This window comes from Branchiostoma floridae, chromosome 13, assembly GCF_000003815.2.
Source record: "Branchiostoma floridae strain S238N-H82 chromosome 13, Bfl_VNyyK, whole genome shotgun sequence".
NCBI classification, from domain to species: domain Eukaryota; kingdom Metazoa; phylum Chordata; class Leptocardii; order Amphioxiformes; family Branchiostomatidae; genus Branchiostoma; species Branchiostoma floridae.
In genome coordinates this window covers 11,644,449-11,663,179 of record NC_049991.1, presented here as the reverse complement: position 1 = coordinate 11,663,179, position 18,731 = coordinate 11,644,449, and the positions used below count along the sequence as shown (strand labels likewise).

Below are 18,731 nucleotides of genomic sequence, written 5' to 3'. Positions count from 1 at the left end.
TCTGAACGGGAAAGATTACGGCCTGGACTTTCCCCGTAGAGCTGGCTTGTTAGTTCAAATATTCATGGTCCTTATTGACCCGTATCAATGGTTTACTAACCTCAAGATTTCGTTAAACTTCTCGTCACGTACCCGCGTACTTTACCTGATCTTATTTTGGGTAGTACCGAAATGATGGGCTCGGTCACTAGTGAGATCTTCGCACTATGTGGGCATTATTACCTTAATTAAAAATGGAGGTATTGTTTTTGGTGTGTCTGTGTTCTTGTGTGTGTTTGTTTGTTTGTGCCTTTATTTCAACTCGATAGATACTCCATCGGCCTTCAAGGCCGCTTTTCGTGGAGGTCGAGCTTACATTGAGGAGGTGAGGGGTCAACTAATCATATTAACACAAAATTTCTATTGATCATACAGAGAATAAAGGAATGCTAAATACATACATACATAAATGAAAGAATAATGACTGTGTGTGTCTGTGCGTATGTCTATTTGTGTTTCCGAATATCTATGGTCAGCAAACCTTTTAAACAAACTGCCATGATGATGTTCGATGCGCAGGTAGTTTAGACAGAGATGTACTCAATGACATGCAATTAAGGATTTAATTTGCATGATTAATGAAGAAAATCTATAATTCTATCGTCCATAATAGGACTTTATATATACGTATATTATTTATGGAATGTGAAACATTACTTAATATTACTTGACTTTATATTCACTAAATATGAATATAATTTGCATAATTAGAGTCCATTCCAAGACACCATGAGGGTTTTTAGGCGATATTTATAATTAGTCTGAATTATTTTGAATAAAAGAATATCTGAGCCACAATAGTTAAATTATTTTCAAAAACTTGACTAAGAAAATACTAATTTATTTGAATTTCTTTGAATATTTTAGAAACATTTTGAAAGTAACTGTACAAAAATATCTTTATTTAGAATAATTGTGAAACCTCTCTGTGATTATTTCACATTTGCAAATATTTACAAAAAATGGTAAACCTGGCCAAATGGTAAAATTAGTTTATTGCCCCCATAAAAGTAAGCCCTATTGTTGCATCTGTATATTTTTAGATTTCACTGCTGGGCACTGGTACATGGTGGATCCTTTGTGGTGGGCCATACACCTTTCTCACACGGCGGCCATGATAGATCTAAAACGAGTTCAATGTGGCAAACAAAAGGCTGTCCATCATTATTAGCAGTTCGACCAATGGTAGCCTGCCAATTAGGAAATCGACCAATAAGTCAATGGCTGCAAATTCGTTAAAAATTTGCATTAATATGTTTTTATTTTGCATCTCTTAAGGGAATATGGGGTCAGTCTACACTACTCTAAATTGCTACATCTTTCGGTGCATAACACTTCTTGTAATATTTATTATTCTATCTTATATCATAAAAATTTGTGTGGTTTGGGGGAAAACTAAATGGGACCTGATTTTAGAAATAAGTTTTGTCTGTTTGCCTCATTGACCTCTTCTTCGATCTATCATGGCCGCCGCGTGAGAAAGGTGTATTGTTGCATGGCACCCAACCATACTTTGCAAGGATGTGTGAATTGCTATCTTCCCAGCCCACCGAACCATTTACAAAAAATGGTAGAAAATGGTAGAAAATGGTAAATAATGGTAGAATGCTGTTATCATTATTCATAAACCATTAGAAGTATCCAATTCCACACCATGAATATTTCCAAAGTTTTACAGGACCAGGGAAATATTTATAAAGTTGAAACAGTGTTAAAAATATTTCTGAAGTATCAAATGTCCTAGATATATAATTACAAAACTTTAAAATCAATTCTAAACATCCGCATGGTGTCTTGGAATGGACTCTAATGTTAAATAATTTCACAGGGGTAAAAGGTGGGAATTTCCTACTTGTGACATGTGTAAATTAGTTTAAAAGTGCACACAACTATATATAGATTATAAAAGTATACGGTTATTTCCATAATTTATGTTGAAATTTAAACATTCTACCAAACGAAATGATCTTATATGTAATTTTGTAAAATGAAACATACCTTCAGTAGATTATGTTACATTACTTAACAGGCTTATTTGCATTATGAATAAGACAAGATAAACAATAAATACCCTTAAGGCTCAAAGTATTTCATGGAGGTATGAGGTCTCCAAACACACTTGTTGGAATAGCATTGATACGGAAATGATTGTCTTGTCACGACAAAGACGTATGTCCTCTGTATGACGTCTTACGACAAATGCGACCGCGCCGTATCATAGTATTAACAGAGATGCCACAATGATTTTCAATAGAGATTTAAATGATTTTTTCTTCAAATGCGTGAACCTATCGACAAGATCAAGGCAATGGATGTCCCGACAGTGAGTATTTGGGTCATCCCTCAGGGTGGTGATTGTGTTTAACTGCAATGTATTGATCAGCGTCGGCAGTCTATTGATCAACGTCGATCACTTGTTCAAAGTTCTGTTGTATGTTGATTAATTCTTTATTACAGGCACCAACTGGCCCATAGCAAAGACATTCATAACAACAATGAAAATATATACACACAACGCTTAAGGTGATATAGAAACATTACAATCAAGTACAGACGCGTCCAGAGGTATTTGAAGTAGGTATTGCGGTAGGATAAACCAGACTATAATAACACTGTGGTTGTATATGGAAGTATAAGTAATCATTTTCCTTCAAATTAGATTGTATCAAGATAGATTTCCAAGTTTATAATGACAATGACAATGATCCTTATTGTATATTGCTGCCCAAGTGTGGACAATACCCATTGAGGTAGATAACTATAAAGTAAAGGTTTAAAAAGGTCATTCTATATTCAAAATATAGCGTCAGAGTCATTTCCCTTTCTTCTTCCTCATGTATATGCAACTTTAAAGATTTACATTATCTTACATTGTAATACTTAGATGACATAATGTACGTGAACATTAGGGTCTTCGTTAAACGTGCATATTTACGGTCCAGTTAAATGCCACTTATACAGTAGGAGCCAGCTAATTGCACAACGGATTAACGCACGTGCACACTTCTGTTAATTGCACGGAATCCCAAAATCCCAAACCGGCGAGGTCCAGCTAGATAACTTCGCATTATTGCACTAGCCGGATAATCGCACGAAATTCACTGGCAAATAGGCCGTGCAATTAAGCGGCTTCCACTGTAGTTATCAGAAATTTGCACATATCTGCGTATGACAAACATTCTATAACAAAATGTACTTCAATTTGTACAAACTTATTGTTGCAGAATTAATGTTGCAGAATGAGCCCGGTTATATCGACATTATTATCTGCCTTCTATTGCTGAATCCCAGAATCATGTACTTTTATTGTACATTGTAAAAGTACATGATTGGTCAGTATAAAGTGTGAGAGATTGTTTTATATACCCGGCGGTGTGTCCCTATTATTCGGGGTATAGATCACATCACCAATTTACAAGTACACTACTTCTGGGAAGTTGGAGCTTCTACTGCACTAGGTATTTACGCAATTGTCGTATCGATCCCCTCCCCATGAATAACATCTCCACAGCACCCTATCCACCAGCCACAGGATTTAGGGTGGAGCTTTGATAACCGTAGATCTGTCGCAAGTCTGCTACAAAATAGTCAATTTGCAAGTGCCCGACAGTGATTCCTGGTGCGATTCTACTGATTTACAGTACAGCACCCACCCTCGTGTACTTGTCTGACTTGCCTATGTGAATAGACTACAAATGTGGTATACAAGTTTCATTGCGGTAACTTTGCAAACTTGGTGTTTAGAGATATCTTAACAAATATAGTTTAGCACACTGCTCTTATCCAATTCCACATGGGAGTTAAGTCATGCTGTGCCAAACAAATAAAACATCTCAAATCTAGCCGTCATCAATTCAGAATTATGGAGTCTTGAATTCTAAATTAAAAAAACAAAAACAATTGCAAACTGTCGATACAGTGGGCCCCATGGGTCTGTTGATGTTACTGATCTGAGACGGTATGCACGTAATTCTTTCCGAATCACATTCTTTTCTACATCGAAAAAACTTTGTGTACTCCTTTAGGACCCCGTAATGTATAGTTCAGGTTTGTCGTTCCGACCCAATCACAATTCTTTCATGATGACATGTGCATGTACAAAAATGCTTGAACGAATGGCTTGTCGCTGCAGGACGCTATGGTACGTTCTCCAGGTGTGTTGTACCGGTCTCAACATGACACATATCGGCTTCAACCCGAGCCCACATCTCTAGGGACTAGAATCAATGGGGTAGGAGAAACCAGAGCCTCAACATCCTGTCAAAGAATTCTTCTCTAAGATAATTTTAAAGGCCACAAAACTTTAGGATCACAACACGTAGAAGACGAACCGTTTTCTACGCCCCTCAGAAGACTCAGGCAGCTCTTGTCCCTAGTAGATGAGTCTGAACTTCCGACGTTATCACTTCTGAATGTTATCAAATTTAGTTGGTATATAGTTGACATTAACTTTTATAAGATATTTCAATGTGACTTAATTTCCTCAAGAAAGGTAAAAATGCTGTAGTAATATGATAGAGATGTCCCTTGTAGCTATAGAAATCTGTGTTCATTCAATAACCCGGTCAGTGGAGAATCATTCATCGGATATTGGATAACGACGTGTCATGTTGAGAGCAGGGAGGTAAAACGATGATAAAGTAGAGACGGAAATTGCTTTTCGGGATCCTGATACATGTGGGTGGTGTTTATATTGAACGCTGACTTATTGTCATTTTGGGACGATGATAGACATTTTTAGGTTACCAGAATGATTCGTTTTGCTTTCAGACAGACACAGACGATGTGGCACAACACTCAAGTTTAGCAGCTTATATTAACAGTGCCCCATAGCCCTTTGAGGCCAAAAGGGTATTGGAACGCAGAGCCTTTTAGCTCTTCAATCGAAGTTAGGAACTCACTATTACACCTGGTTGGAGTGAGGAAAGTCGTGTAAAGTGCCTATCCTAAGGGCACAAGATTGGTGACATTACTGGGTTGGAACCCAGAGCCACTTGGTTCTGAGTCGAACACTCTGACGTTACTCCACACAGCTCCACACAAATGTTTTTTGTGTCATATTGTCCACAGACCACGTCCCCTCTCAGCTTCTGTCTAATTCAGACTTTTGACTTTTCAAAGATCAATGAGGAATAATACGATTTCAGCCAATAACATTTTATCCCTCTAGAGCCTGATTAGAAATGTTGTTGCTCCTTTACGTAGCTCGTACCAACCGTAATGACTTAAGTCATTAGTGAAACCTTGTATCGTTTGGCCGTATTATAACTCGCCCAAATAAACATTAGAGTAAGCCGCCTCCAGCCATCGGATGATTCAATCTTACGCTAAGTAGTACATACAATATAAACTTTAAGTTTGATCCTTTTCTATATCAGACGAAGCATAGGGGGAGGGGGGTCCGTTTCAATAACTCTTGGGCCACACAGCTTTGTGCAATTACTACATCAGGGTAGAGGTAAAGCAGAGAAAGCAGTATGTATTATTTTTAAATTCTTTGGTATGACTTAGGCGGCCATCGAACTACTGAATTCGCGAGTTTTAAGACCATTTTAGAGCGGTCATAACACTGTACAAATAGTCGCCCCCCGAGGCGCCGTAAAAATTGTTATTTCATATCTGGCAAGAACATGAACAATATTGTACTGTCTGGATATGGCGGGGTCATTGCCCTTAGCGATCAATTGGTGTTGTGACCGTTTGTCTCACACATTACATATTGGAAAATGGAAAAATCCAATGGTGAGATATAGAACACATTGATTGTATCACGTGCCGTTGAGACAACCCCACCACAGCTCAAGCAAATATACCAAATGTCAGAGACATTATATTATTCATAACTTTCTAGCATCCATGAAGGTACAAGATCCCAATGGAGATATCCCTGATATCCATAGTGCATGTAAGCATGCATTTAGCGCCTTGATTACGATCGACGTTTCTACGATGGCGTCAATTAAAAAAGTATTTACGAAAGAAGATTGCGGCGGTCTCCTTCACTGGGCATAATTAAGATCGCAGATCAATATACACAGCATCCCTTTTTTGATCACCGTGTTGAACCTTGGGACTCTTGGCGTTGGCAGCCGTAAAATCTTGAAGATCAGCCAAAATGAAGACAATGCCCTGAATGTGTAGAGCAATCCTGCCAAAATATACCTTATGGATATAGCTAATAGGTCAGAGAAGTTTCAAGCATCTCTAGCATAGATGAATTTTGATTTGCGGTACAGTGTGTCATTGAAAAGCTTTTAGTCTCACGGATAATGGAATGATACCTGGATTAAAAGGACACCAGTTTGACATTGAGAGTTCTAGTTTGAGACGGCTCAGATAGCAGAATCGGTGGATGTTCTGGTATATGACAAATATGTATGTATGACAAATATGACAGGTTGCATATCTAAGAAGATATCTATATAAGATATCCTATAAAATTGCATGAACTTGACTCGAAAACCATACCCCATAGCTAGTCGTAGTTAGCCACGTACGGAAAAGCTTGCATGATAAAGATATGAAAACGGAAACAGTAATTTTAGGCGACTTAATGCTGCACGTCATGCATATGATTCTGATCATATAGAGCTTTTGGAACGATATATTGATTTAGATCATAATCGTTAACGTTATGTTTTAAATCAATGCATCGTTCCACATCGCTCTAAATTACGGCAATCAACTCACCGTAGTCCTACCGAAGAGAGGCAAACCAAGGAATACACACGAAAAAAGTAGTAGCTGCAACTTACGCAGTTCCAGACAAATATGACAGGTGGCATATCTAAGAAGAAGATGTCTATTTTACCTCACGTGAAGTTCAAGTCTTCCTGATTTTGTGTAAAAGTGTGGACGATAGAAACTTATTTAATCTAATTAGTATGCATACTTTAATGAATGAACATGATTAAAGGTGAAATTCGACTATTTCACACCTCGCATATGTGTGTAATTCTAACTCCTATAAACTTCACTCGAAAACCACGGCGCCTGGCCAGTGGAGAGTTTGTTCTAACACGGACGGAAACAAATTACTCTAACGTTAGAAATTAGACCATACAGTGGTTATGTTACTACTGACAGTAATTGGAAACATGGCAGAACAATGGTCTTCCACCTGACAGCAAGACAAGACATACATTGACATAGTCAATAGATTTTCCGAACAATTCTCCCCGTATACAGTAACGTGTTGGTGGGTGTTGGCACAGTTTCAAAGTTGCTGGATATGTAGTTAGATTGTTTGGCATGGTTGATTAAAAGACTACACGGAAAGGTTAACAAGATCTCACTCCCAGCCAATGGAAATATCTTCATCTATGTTAAATACATTTTGGACTTTGACGTATGGTTTTAATCAAGACAACAGTACTGTGACCTATTTTCTCCGCCAAACTTAGCCGTCATATATGACCTCTGGAAAACCATCATCATCACTTACAACACCTGCTGAATGTATGTGGCCATTGAGTGCACAATATGACTGGAGCAATATCATAGGACTGTTCTGCCTAACCATTCGTCAACACGTTAAAACAAATATACATATATATATATATATATATGCCTAGTTGTGGAAGAGTTGTTGAGAGGATGGGACGAGAAAAATATCGACTTAAGTTAAATTTTAGCAGGGCATATTGAAGTTGGTACCCCAACGACCCACTATAAGGTCAAGGGATAGGTGAGGTGGTATTGAAGTTATTTCCTTGCACCAAAGAACATTGACATCAGCGGTAAACAATCATAGGCCATTGGGAGTTTGGACGCATGTGCCCGAAAGAGAACATGATTGATGCAGTGCTGATATGTAATCCGGCACATCGACCCATTGTCCTAGGCAGTAATCCTGGAGAATCGGTTTTGCTTCTAGAATTCTGCCGATCTAACGATTGTACGTCGGCGTATGTTTCTGGTGTCGTAAGACAAAGGTCCAGAAGTACTACAAAATGTAACTAATCTGAAATAAAGCTACGGATGATATATCGTCCTTCAGGCTTCTTTAGACCACATGGCAGGTTTAACGGTCACTGTCATATTTCATTTTGTGGTCTGTCCTTGTCCAGTGTCCTATATACACACTGTCGATATCCACAGTGGCGTTAGTTTCTCTACATCATTTCTACATTGCATCGATCTAACGAGATGATTCTTTATTGAACATGCTAAAGGTAGTAATTGCTTTGAGGACCAATGATTAACGTGTGGCAATTGGGCGAGACCATACCATATGTCGAGCTTGTAAGCTGGTCGTCTTTAACAACATCCATCGTAAGAAGAATGCTCCAGTATCGGCATGTTGCAATGCCAAGAGCTTGGGAGCTGAAAGGGAAGTTCAAGGCGTTAGTGTATAACTGGCGTAATGTGACAATTTTGAAATGTCAAAGATTCAAACTTGTTCATTAATGACTGAATGCAGCTACAGGTCTCTTCTAAGACTGGAGATGCAGAACACAGTGATGATGATTTGAAATGTCACAGAGCCTAGGTATAATGAATTTGTCATATAGCATGCAAAATGCGTTTTCATTTGTTCGCTCAGACCGCTGTAGTGCCTAGCCGTTGCAGGGTATGTTTTACAGGGAGGTGGAGCTAGCCCGACATCCTTTTTAACTTTCTCTAAGCATCTCCTCGAACACGGACCCCTTTTTACGTCCCTGCTTAAAGACGGGTGCAGCCCAGGTCGAGATGCCCTACTCAGGATTGAACCGGAGTCTTCCAGTTTCCAACTAATTGGAACCAGGAGATGAGGTTGTGAGGTTGCTACTACGTACTTGAGCTATAAGGGCATTCACAGTATAGGCATTAGCACTGGGGTATGGCGCTTCCCGAACATTCTCAGACGAAGGTATTCTATGCAGTAGTGCAGACATAACTTTTTACAGACATATTGTCCACTTGATAGCATACACGCCAGCTACTCAGATCAACTGTGAAAACCTATTTTCAAATCAAACTGCTTGCCGAGCTTGCACGAATTATGAATACTTAAAGCTTCTGTTTTATTGAAACTTAATATTCGGGGATCACCTTTTCAGAGCACCTCTGATAAAACGTGCCAAAGGTTTAAGCCGGTTGATTCTAACAGCCGGAATTTATCAGTTCCATATCTTGTGGTTTTGAAAATTCCATGAATATCAAATCCACCGGATACATACTTTATCAAAAGTACATATCGTTGATTATCATTTATTTTATGCAGTTAAAAGGCTGGGGCGGAGAGATAAAGTCGGTCGTGCATTTTATAGGGTACAGTGAGGGGTAGACAGACGTCAACGTAGGGGGTGACTATTATTACCCTTATTGATTTCATTTCAGATTTACTTTTGCAGACTAGTAGGCAACTTTGCCAACCAAGTCACAACCGCAGATTGCGTAAGACTAAGGCCACAGCAAGTAAATTTTGTGGATGACATCCGCGCGCTCATTAATTTTCGCCTGATTTCAGAAAAAAAAACAAGAATTTTTTTCTTCTTAAGGGAAGGCCGGATATACGAAAATGGGTAAAGGTTGTGTTGTAACCTAATCATTGAATGTAGAATTGACACTAGAGACTCTGTAGCATTGACTGTAGTTGCAGAGGTGCAACTTGATAGACAGTTGTAAAAGTGGCACAACTATGGAAGCTATGAGTTTCCAACATGGTTAATGATACCAGTCTACCACACAAGTGTCACTTTAACTACATTTGGTCATTTCTTAAATACAGGAATGAATGCCTTATTGGCTGTGATGCCATATTTTGTCACTTCAAGTCTTGTTACAACGTCTATTTTGAAAATTTGCCATCTTGTTTTTTTGCCCATCTTGTTTTTTTTTCGCCTTATCTCATTATTTTTGCAGTCTGCAGAGGATGTCATCCATAACATTTACTTGTTGTGGCCTAACTCCCTAGCCTGCTTTGGAGGAGGCTTCACTTAGTTGCAAGGTGGTGCTAACAGCACACCTGTTATATCCCCACGTCCATTCACACAATTGATGACGTTCATTATATCCTTTGATATATGTCCATGTCCTCCTTGCCTGTTTTTTGTCCACAATTACTGAAAAATCCATGCAGCTCTTCTTGTCGGCAGTAATTTGTTATTGTTAGGTTTGTATTGACCATATGAAAGATATCGTCTTTATTCGTCATAGAATACACAGGGGGCACAGTCATCAAATGTTCGCACTAGTTATGAAACAAGAGAAATACGTAAAAGTATAAAGACAACGACTTTCCTATGCTCTGCTAGCAGTGCTACATTTTAACATACTGGGTTAGCACAAGGCATTTTCAACACTCATAAACGATTCAATATCTTTGCAACAAACATAGTTTCAATACAAGGAATAAAGGTGGACATTGAGGTTCTGACTCAAATTACGCATCAGATACGTAAAAGTTTGTCTTTTATGTCCCATACTTTGCTTCCTTTCAATCCTCCGACTCGTGAAAGGAACGACTGTGTGGGCGCACAGTTCACTTTACGGCACATTTCTGATCATCTCTCCATCACGGTGATAACGCAAATTGGAAACGACAACGTTTTAGTGCTTCCCACTCAACGTGTCGGTTGAAAGCAAATGTACAAAAGTACTAAATTTCTGTTGGACATGTTGGGGTATTGTAGGATATCCGCCCTCGTGGCATACCCTGTGAATGAAAGTCACAGGTCTACTTTTGTTTCATGTTTAGCATCAAAGCAGGTACAGTATTTGAAGCCATCCAGACATTATCACACATGATGGAAGTGTAAAAAATTGCGAGTGCTTCAAAGTCACTTTGAGGAAAGTGCTTCTCACACTCTCCAGCATGCATTAAGCAGTCCCGGTGAGGTTCCTAACTTGATTTCCGGTTCGCTCCAAGGCCGGTACTTTCACTATAAAAAGACGAAATTGCTTTGTCCTTGAGTAAAAATCTGCAACACGTACAGGCCTATAAATCAGTTTCCCTTTGTTTGAAGTATTTCTGGATGACTGGCCTCACCGCATCGACTTTGGTAACTTTATAGATTTCATCTGAACACCATCTATCTTATCATACATGCTCGAAGGTGAAGGTAATTTGGTGATCTTGAGTCGAATATCAATGATGAGTCGTACTAGTATCTGTTTATGGCAATTTATAGCAATGGGGAATTCATTTTATTCCAAATTGATCAGTCAATCGTATGCAAAAACATTCTATATTATATACCGGTTATCCATATTGTTAGAAAGGGAAAATATGTGAAAGGGATCTCGAGCCAGTTCAGCTCAAATGAACTCAGGAAGAAGAAATTAGCTTAGCTTAACGGTAGGGGAAGAAAACACAGACGCTAAGTACAGTATTTACAGGTTCGTTTTACCGTGGAAATTCCCTAGCCTCCACCAGGCCTTCCTATGGTGAACAATGGGAAATTGGCCCTATGTAAAAGCCAGCATGGTCAATCTAGTAGAGACTAGGAATCCCCCTAGCTCGTTTTGACCAGCACAATCAGTCTCTACCAGACTGACTGCGCTGACTATCATATAGGGAGAATAATTTGCAAGGGGAGTTTTGCTACCAGAGGGTTTGGCTGGCTGCGCAGCCGGAGGGGCAATGCTAGCTAACCTTTGCTTGGACTAATTACTCTGGCAAGTTTCCAATTTTTTTTGGCCGAAATTGACCGTCCCGTATTGGGACGCCAGGGTCACTGACCACCGCGTGCCGGATTACGCGCTGTACTCTACTTGTGGGTGTTGGCCACTTTTAGCTCCAACTCTGGATACTGTCAGGATATTGTCAGATGAATTCTATAGCGAATTATTCTGTGCAGCTTTACCATTCTGATGACAGAAGAGCGCGTACGCAACAGCATCTTTCCGCACAATCATCAATCCTAACACCTCTCTCAGATTATAACATAACTTCTCCCTTTCCGAAGAAATCTGTGCAGAAATTAGATACGTTCCCATACCAAGGTCACTCAAGGTGTTGCAGACACGTACGACGTATTAGTATCATACAGATGCTCGTGCCCATTCCAGGCTTGTACACAATTTCCCATCCCATAGAGGCAATGATAAATCTTCACAGCGCACTTAACATTCCTGGTGTTATTTTAGCTCTTAATTGAGTGCACGAAGTAACCGCACACGGGGATACAAACAGGCACCATTTGATATGTCGAAACAATTTCTGGCTAGCTGGGAAGACATGTAGAACATGTCTGTACTTGTCAGATAAGCGAATGTACAGTTTCAATTTGGAAAGTCCGTTGTAGTAAGGCAGTAGACTGGAAATGTGGCTGACATTGGGTAACCTCATTACCTACACAGAAATACCAATCAAGTATATTTTACATTACATCCTTGGCAACGGGTCCTAGCAATTGAAACTTTGTTTATGTCTATTTATATTGCATGTAGTGGTTTTTATACATTATAGAAAGAAGAAAGCTATGCATCAACGCTTAAATGTTGTTAATTTCACCGACTTTTCTTAATTGTGTTGACATAATAAGCTGTAAAAAGCTGTTAAAACTAAAGGAGCCAATAAACAATAAACAGTAAACAATAAAATGTGGATTTAGAACGTACATCTGACAGCGTACGGTTACAAACAACCTATTTAGTGTACTCATTTCAATATCGTGATGATTATGCAAAACGTTTTCGCACAGAAAATGGATTCGTTCGGAAAGATGGGAATGTAGGTTGATACCATTGAACAATAGCCCAAATGTGCCGTATCGACTGTTACCTGGCACCAACCTATAAAGCTGATTCTTCAATAAACCGTAGGATCATTAGAAGTTCTGTCCGTAATTTCAGCTCAAACTGCCTTTATCATAGAGCTGAACGTTTCAGGAAATTATTGAATGGCTAAATATAAGAGGGCTATGATGATAAATGGTCTCAGATATTGTATTCTAGACGTCCCTTTATGCGATTTCCTTTGGTAACCTGATTCCCAGATGGGGAAAGACATGACTGCATATCTTTATCACATTTTGGCACGTGTACAGCTGTAAATTGTGGAAGAGCACAGAAAAAACTCTGTTGGCGTAGACTTAAGCTTCATCATTCTTTGAGACACCTGTCACCATGCGTATCGCCCCGTTACACTCTCCCTCTGTGTCCCTCTCTCCTTCTTCTTAAACTGAATTTTTGTCTATCATCAAGGGATGTCCATGTAGCTCAACTGGTTGGGCTGCACAGTTAAGCTCCGTGTTGCGATCAGTTGGTAACTGGGAGAGCCTGATTCAATCCTAGATAGGCGTCTTGATTGGGGTTGCATCCGTCTTTTTGATGGGACGTACGTAAAATTGAGTATTTGAGAATATACCGCTGTTACAGAAACAGCCAGGAAACTTGCTACTCTATGTGCCTCTGCTAGGCACTACATGGTGAACATCAACAACAAAATGTGTATCTCCCCCACCTCATCTAACGTAAATGTTAACTGCATAGGAAACTTCGAGTCACGAAGAAGTAACACGGTGTTCAGCCATGACGATATTGGCTTATTGCAACTAAATAGTGTGTATCTATCCGTTCCCAAGCGTATCATGAATTGTTGACGCACTGGATTTTAACCAGTCAGGGCGCCGTCCAATTACTCCGGCAGCACTGCGGGGTTCCGAGGATTTGCACTATCTCTGCAGTGTCGTCTTCAACGTCATGGTCTAATCATGAATCCCATGTGGTGATTTAGTTTCTTTGTGGGGGAGGAAATATAAATCAACGCTTCAGTGTATGCAGCCGTAAACCTGAGATATTACACATTGAGACGGGATGGCGCAAGCAATTCCCTGGCGTTCGCCTGTACTTTATCTAACGCATATGGACGGGGTGCTACGGTCGTGTGTAGAGACTTAGCGCCTGTACTGCACAGCAAATACACCGTGTCGGTCACAAGAGACCTGCAGACTAGACAACCAACTCACGGAGAATATAGTACAAAGTGACGCACGTCGGCGCCATAACGAAAAGCCGCAGGTACATCATAGTCGGAAGAGATTTACAGCAAATCTTCCAGCGCAGATGGTCTGGAGTAGTCTTCTGGGTACATCTGGATCTGCATTGGCATTGCAAGTTTTACTAGTCGTCCTTTCCTTATGTAGATACGACGGGCATTGTAAAATACCTGCGGTGATACAATAGATGTTTTCTTATCCTCTGACATCAGCGAAGCCAAAAGGATGGGTTCTGTTTCTCTGATGGGAACTTCGCATTTAGTAGACTTAGACAATAGCTTTCCTGTTGGAATGTTAGCGATTTGTATGGATCAAATCTAGTCTGAACTTGAATATTACGGCTTTGAGATGAGACGGAGTCACAACAGTTCAAAGTCATTCGGCAGAAGAAAGGATCAGTCAAATGGAACAAAAAGACCACCTGATATTGTATTCAGCCATTGCATGGTGTTCTGAAGAGGCCAATGGATGTAGAAAATTGTCATTGAACTGGAATTTAATGAATCAATGGATTATAACGACTTTGCGGCAGGCATCATGGAGGCGGGCGGTCATGTATGATGGCCCTGTTAATGTGAGATTCCTACGTGTATAGTTGATACTTACGACATATCTTATTACACAAGATGAGTAAAGAATCCTATCGGTTCACTTATGATATTAAGGCTAATGACATTCTGTTCTACATGCAAAGTCAAGGTTGGACCAAGTCGACATGATGGTAGCAACTGACAGCAAGACCAAAGACGAAAGGTAGTTGGTCAAGTATTACGTCACTCTGACTTTAAACCGTGAGACGTGAAAGTCAATGAAGTTAACATCCCAGTACTAGCAGTAGAATATCATCTGAAACAAAGTAAATCCATATGCTGACAGTTTACTATTATATCATCTTAAGCTTGTTATTCCCCTCTTAGCTTGTTTTATTTTACACATTGACACTACTATAAAAATGTAATTCATTAGTATACTATGAAAAATATATAAACCAGAAGTAACACTGCGGTGTCATCGCTAGAAGCCCCTTTATCAAATTTGACCTTCGTTTTCCGATCCCTTCCCACCTACCAATATCATTAGCATCTATCCACAGCTTCTCGAGTTATGTTGTCCACTGACACAAATACACAGACAAATGGCACCTAAAACGTATTCTTCTGATTTGGTTTGGTTTGATTTGGATCTCCATAAGGGACTAGTACTGATATATCACTGTATTCTTCCTGGAGTCCGCGGATCCGGTTGAATGATGTAAATCAAAGGACGGAGGTTCGACAGGCCTCCATCTTAGTGATATGTAATGAATTATCATAAAATCATCCTAACATTCTGAGAAGGTAAATATTCACCTTTTTGCAAAAACAGTTTGAAGGTCTTATCTTGCGTTACGGTGCCAGGGAGTACATCGTCACGGTTTTTGTGTGTATGTAGGAAACCCTCTAGCCGCATCACTGTGTCACCAGCGATAGCGATTTACTAAACTGTCCGTTTGCCGTCATTTTGTCACCTTGCCTTGTCCCACAGCAATTCTAGCCGTATTGATTTTGTAATTCTACATCAGAGACGTATAATGTGGCCACTTTGAGTGGGTAGAAGGTCTAGATGATTGTAAAGAGCATTCTTTGCTACGTTCATCGGCCGCAAATTATCCGCTACAATTAAAGCACCGTGTCACTGATGCTCGCTTTCATGAATGATGACCAGTTTCGTTGACTTGTCATTGAAGTGTCAACACACACTGGCACACCTTGAATCGCCTTTCACTTCCATATTGGTTGGAGGGCATTGCCTTTGTGATGGCCGTCTATCAAAGTCATCACGATAATTGGCCATGGTAGGCTGTGATCTTCTCTGGAATATTCGTTAGGCTAAAAATCAACGTTAGAAATACTCTGTGGTGCTACTAGGATGTATCAGCCATGTAGATATCCTTAAGTCTAACTGTGGCTTCAGTTGATCGTTTTGATAGATTTCACTTGTCATGGTTGAGAGATATTGTATTTTCGGGATAAACCTTCGACATCTGGTACGTACTGTTGTTACGTGATAATCTGCCCCTAAGCTCCCAGGCCGTCTGCATTCCCACATATCGATATCGTTTCTCCTATTGCTGCTAGTGAGTCGGTGCACCTCATCAGGCGGCCACGTGACTGTAACCCAGTGGGTGGGACAAGCAAATAGGATGGGCTAGAGTCCGAGCATCCTCCCCCGCAACACTTCAGAAGAGATGCGGACCAGAGTTCCACTCCTCACAATCTGCACAGACAGCCGTTCCCTCGTCAACTCACACAGAGTCCCAGCACATCGTTCAGGTTTGTTAGCGCATTTTTGCTTACATGTCTTCTTTTGCATTACTCCCTTACGAATGAGCTGTGTTGTCAAGTAGATAGTTGGACTGACAACTTCGGATACTACAGTCACTAAAGCAGTGGCACCGAAGCGTATTAGCGGAATGTAATTGCTACTATTACAAGATTTACTTGTAACAAACAGGATTCCAAAGCCGTAATGGTACGTGTGAGAACTGTGCATGTCGTATTCCTTAAACCCGTTATGGTCTCGTTAGCTATATGCTATATGACTGGGCTTTTCATTAAACGGGCGGTTACACTCAATATCCTTATCTGGTTTTCTATAGAGAGAATTAGATTCAGGATCGCTTGGTGATGTAAAGAACATCTTTCTTCACGGACGCTACGTGTTTGAGGGATCGTCGTGTCGATTTGAGAGTCTCTTACCAGAACAATAGACATCTGTTTTAACTGATGTTTACCGTAGATATGCAACGTGATAGATATTCCCAATATATCGCTTCAAGTCCGTTGTCTGGTTAATGGTGACAATGTTGCTGTAGTTGATAAAGTGGCATGGAGCCAAAAGCTTATCTACCCAAGTCCACGATTGCCGCTTATGGCTGTTTCATTTGTGAGTGACCCGCTTCGTTGCAATCTGCACAGCAGGTACGACAGTCAGAAGATTTCCGACATGCCTGACAGTGATCAGAAAGTACATTTCCACTTCTTTGCGACAGATCCTTAATGGGTACTGGGAGATATCTGGTACAAAAGCCGTGTGCTGAGATTTGCCTGTAGGCGTTAGTGGACTCTCAGATCTGCTGAGATTTAACTGCAATACTTTTACAGCACAAACGACCGTTGCCAAAGTGCAATTTACCCTCAATTGCCAACATAAGGGATTTTTAAATGGCAGGTAGGATAAACAATGTGCCAGTAAAATTACAGCTGCAAGAAAGAGAGCTGTTCTGCTTCCCACAAGTGCATGGTAATTCCTGGCACTGATTTGATTGATGGCATCGGCTACAGTTTTTACTCGGAGCTCCTGGTCCTTCTGGTTGGACCGTACAATTACCGAGCCAGTAGCTAGGGTGCCTTTGGAACGATCGACAGATGTATAATGATTTATCGATCAACATGAAAGGTCAAGAAGTGTCTGACTATGGAATGTTCGCCCTATTGTATTGAAGTACTGATGCTTGACAATTGCTTGCAATTCTACACAACGTCGCGAAACACAACACAACAAAGAAAATGAATATGAACCTCTTGGTTTGACGTTAGCAAACGTGCCTGTAAAGATACGACAGTGACAATTGCTGATTTCTAATTGTCTTGCCTTGGACAGTCTGTTCTCAAAACTTGTCTTCATCTTGTTTACATTATCCCCTTGTGTATAGTGATCCGTCATATGACGCCGCACCAATGTTACTTCCAGAATCCATTTTATGTTCTTTGCATTATATACCGTTCTCTTGACCCGAAATTAATTATTCAGCACTGGTCGGAATCCTGTGTCCTTACTATGTCGTGTCTACCTGTTGGATCATATGCCGCACGTTTCCTTGTTGTTTCAGTAGCAGGGTATATTTTGTTAGCTTTTCTCCTTATGGCACCTCTTCGAACACCTCCGAATGACGTGTGCAGCCCAAACCGAGATGCCCTCCCCAGTTCAGAACCGGGGACCTCTGGCCATCAACTAATTGAGAGGAACCAGGAGCTCATCTATGCACATATGAGGCTGCTACCAGTTGAGTTATAGGGGCATCCCACACAAACTGTGCATAAGTGTAAAAGTCAATCAAGTTGCTAATGTGATCATCTTCTCATCAATCGGATTTATAAATTCATCACTTGCATATCAATATGTCCCGTTCCGTCCCAAGCATTTCCCTAATGTGATTGTGTGATGAGCGAATTTCTGTTACTAGTAAATTACTTCTAAATGATATTACTCAGTAAGATGCATACATAAAACTTCGCTGTGTACATGTCGTAATTGTATCTTCTTGCCTAATTCAGCTAGTGGGAGGGTACCTAAAATGCATGTTTTGATTAAAACATCGTTGGAAAACGCAACATTGCAAGGTTGAAACAAAGTACAATTGGCAATTGACGAAAACGGTTGGATATTTGAAGATCTAGAACTCCTGTACTATGTTTACATAAGATTTTACTTTCTGACAAATATGTTTCGCAAAAATCTTCAATTATCGTACCTTAGGTCCCCATTCTACCAGACGGCGATCGTACTGCGACCTTGCTGAGAATTAGGTTGGATTTGTGTATCCCTTGAAGAATTGAAATATCATATAATAAACGTAAAAGGCGTAGTAAGATTTGTTCCTTTTATTGTCTGTAAAATTCGTCGAAGGCTCTGTCAAATCGCTCTATCACATCGAGGTTGCCTCCGGCCTAATGGAATGGGAGTGTCATAGAAAGCGGTAACCGTCTCTTAAGACAAAGCGACACA

The 18,731-nt window shown here is 40.1% G+C and overlaps 1 protein-coding gene across 1 annotated transcript in view; it reads left to right on the top strand.

Annotated features, from left to right (window-relative positions):
* The window catches only part of LOC118428963 (neuronal acetylcholine receptor subunit alpha-10-like), a 65,144-nt gene that overhangs the window by 21,740 nt on the left and 24,673 nt on the right, over positions 1 to 18,731 (top strand). Inside the window, exon 2 of the mRNA XM_035839287.1 lies at positions 16,082 to 16,276. The gene's annotated coding sequence lies outside the window, so the exon portion shown is untranslated. The remainder of the gene's footprint in view (positions 1 to 16,081; positions 16,277 to 18,731) is intronic.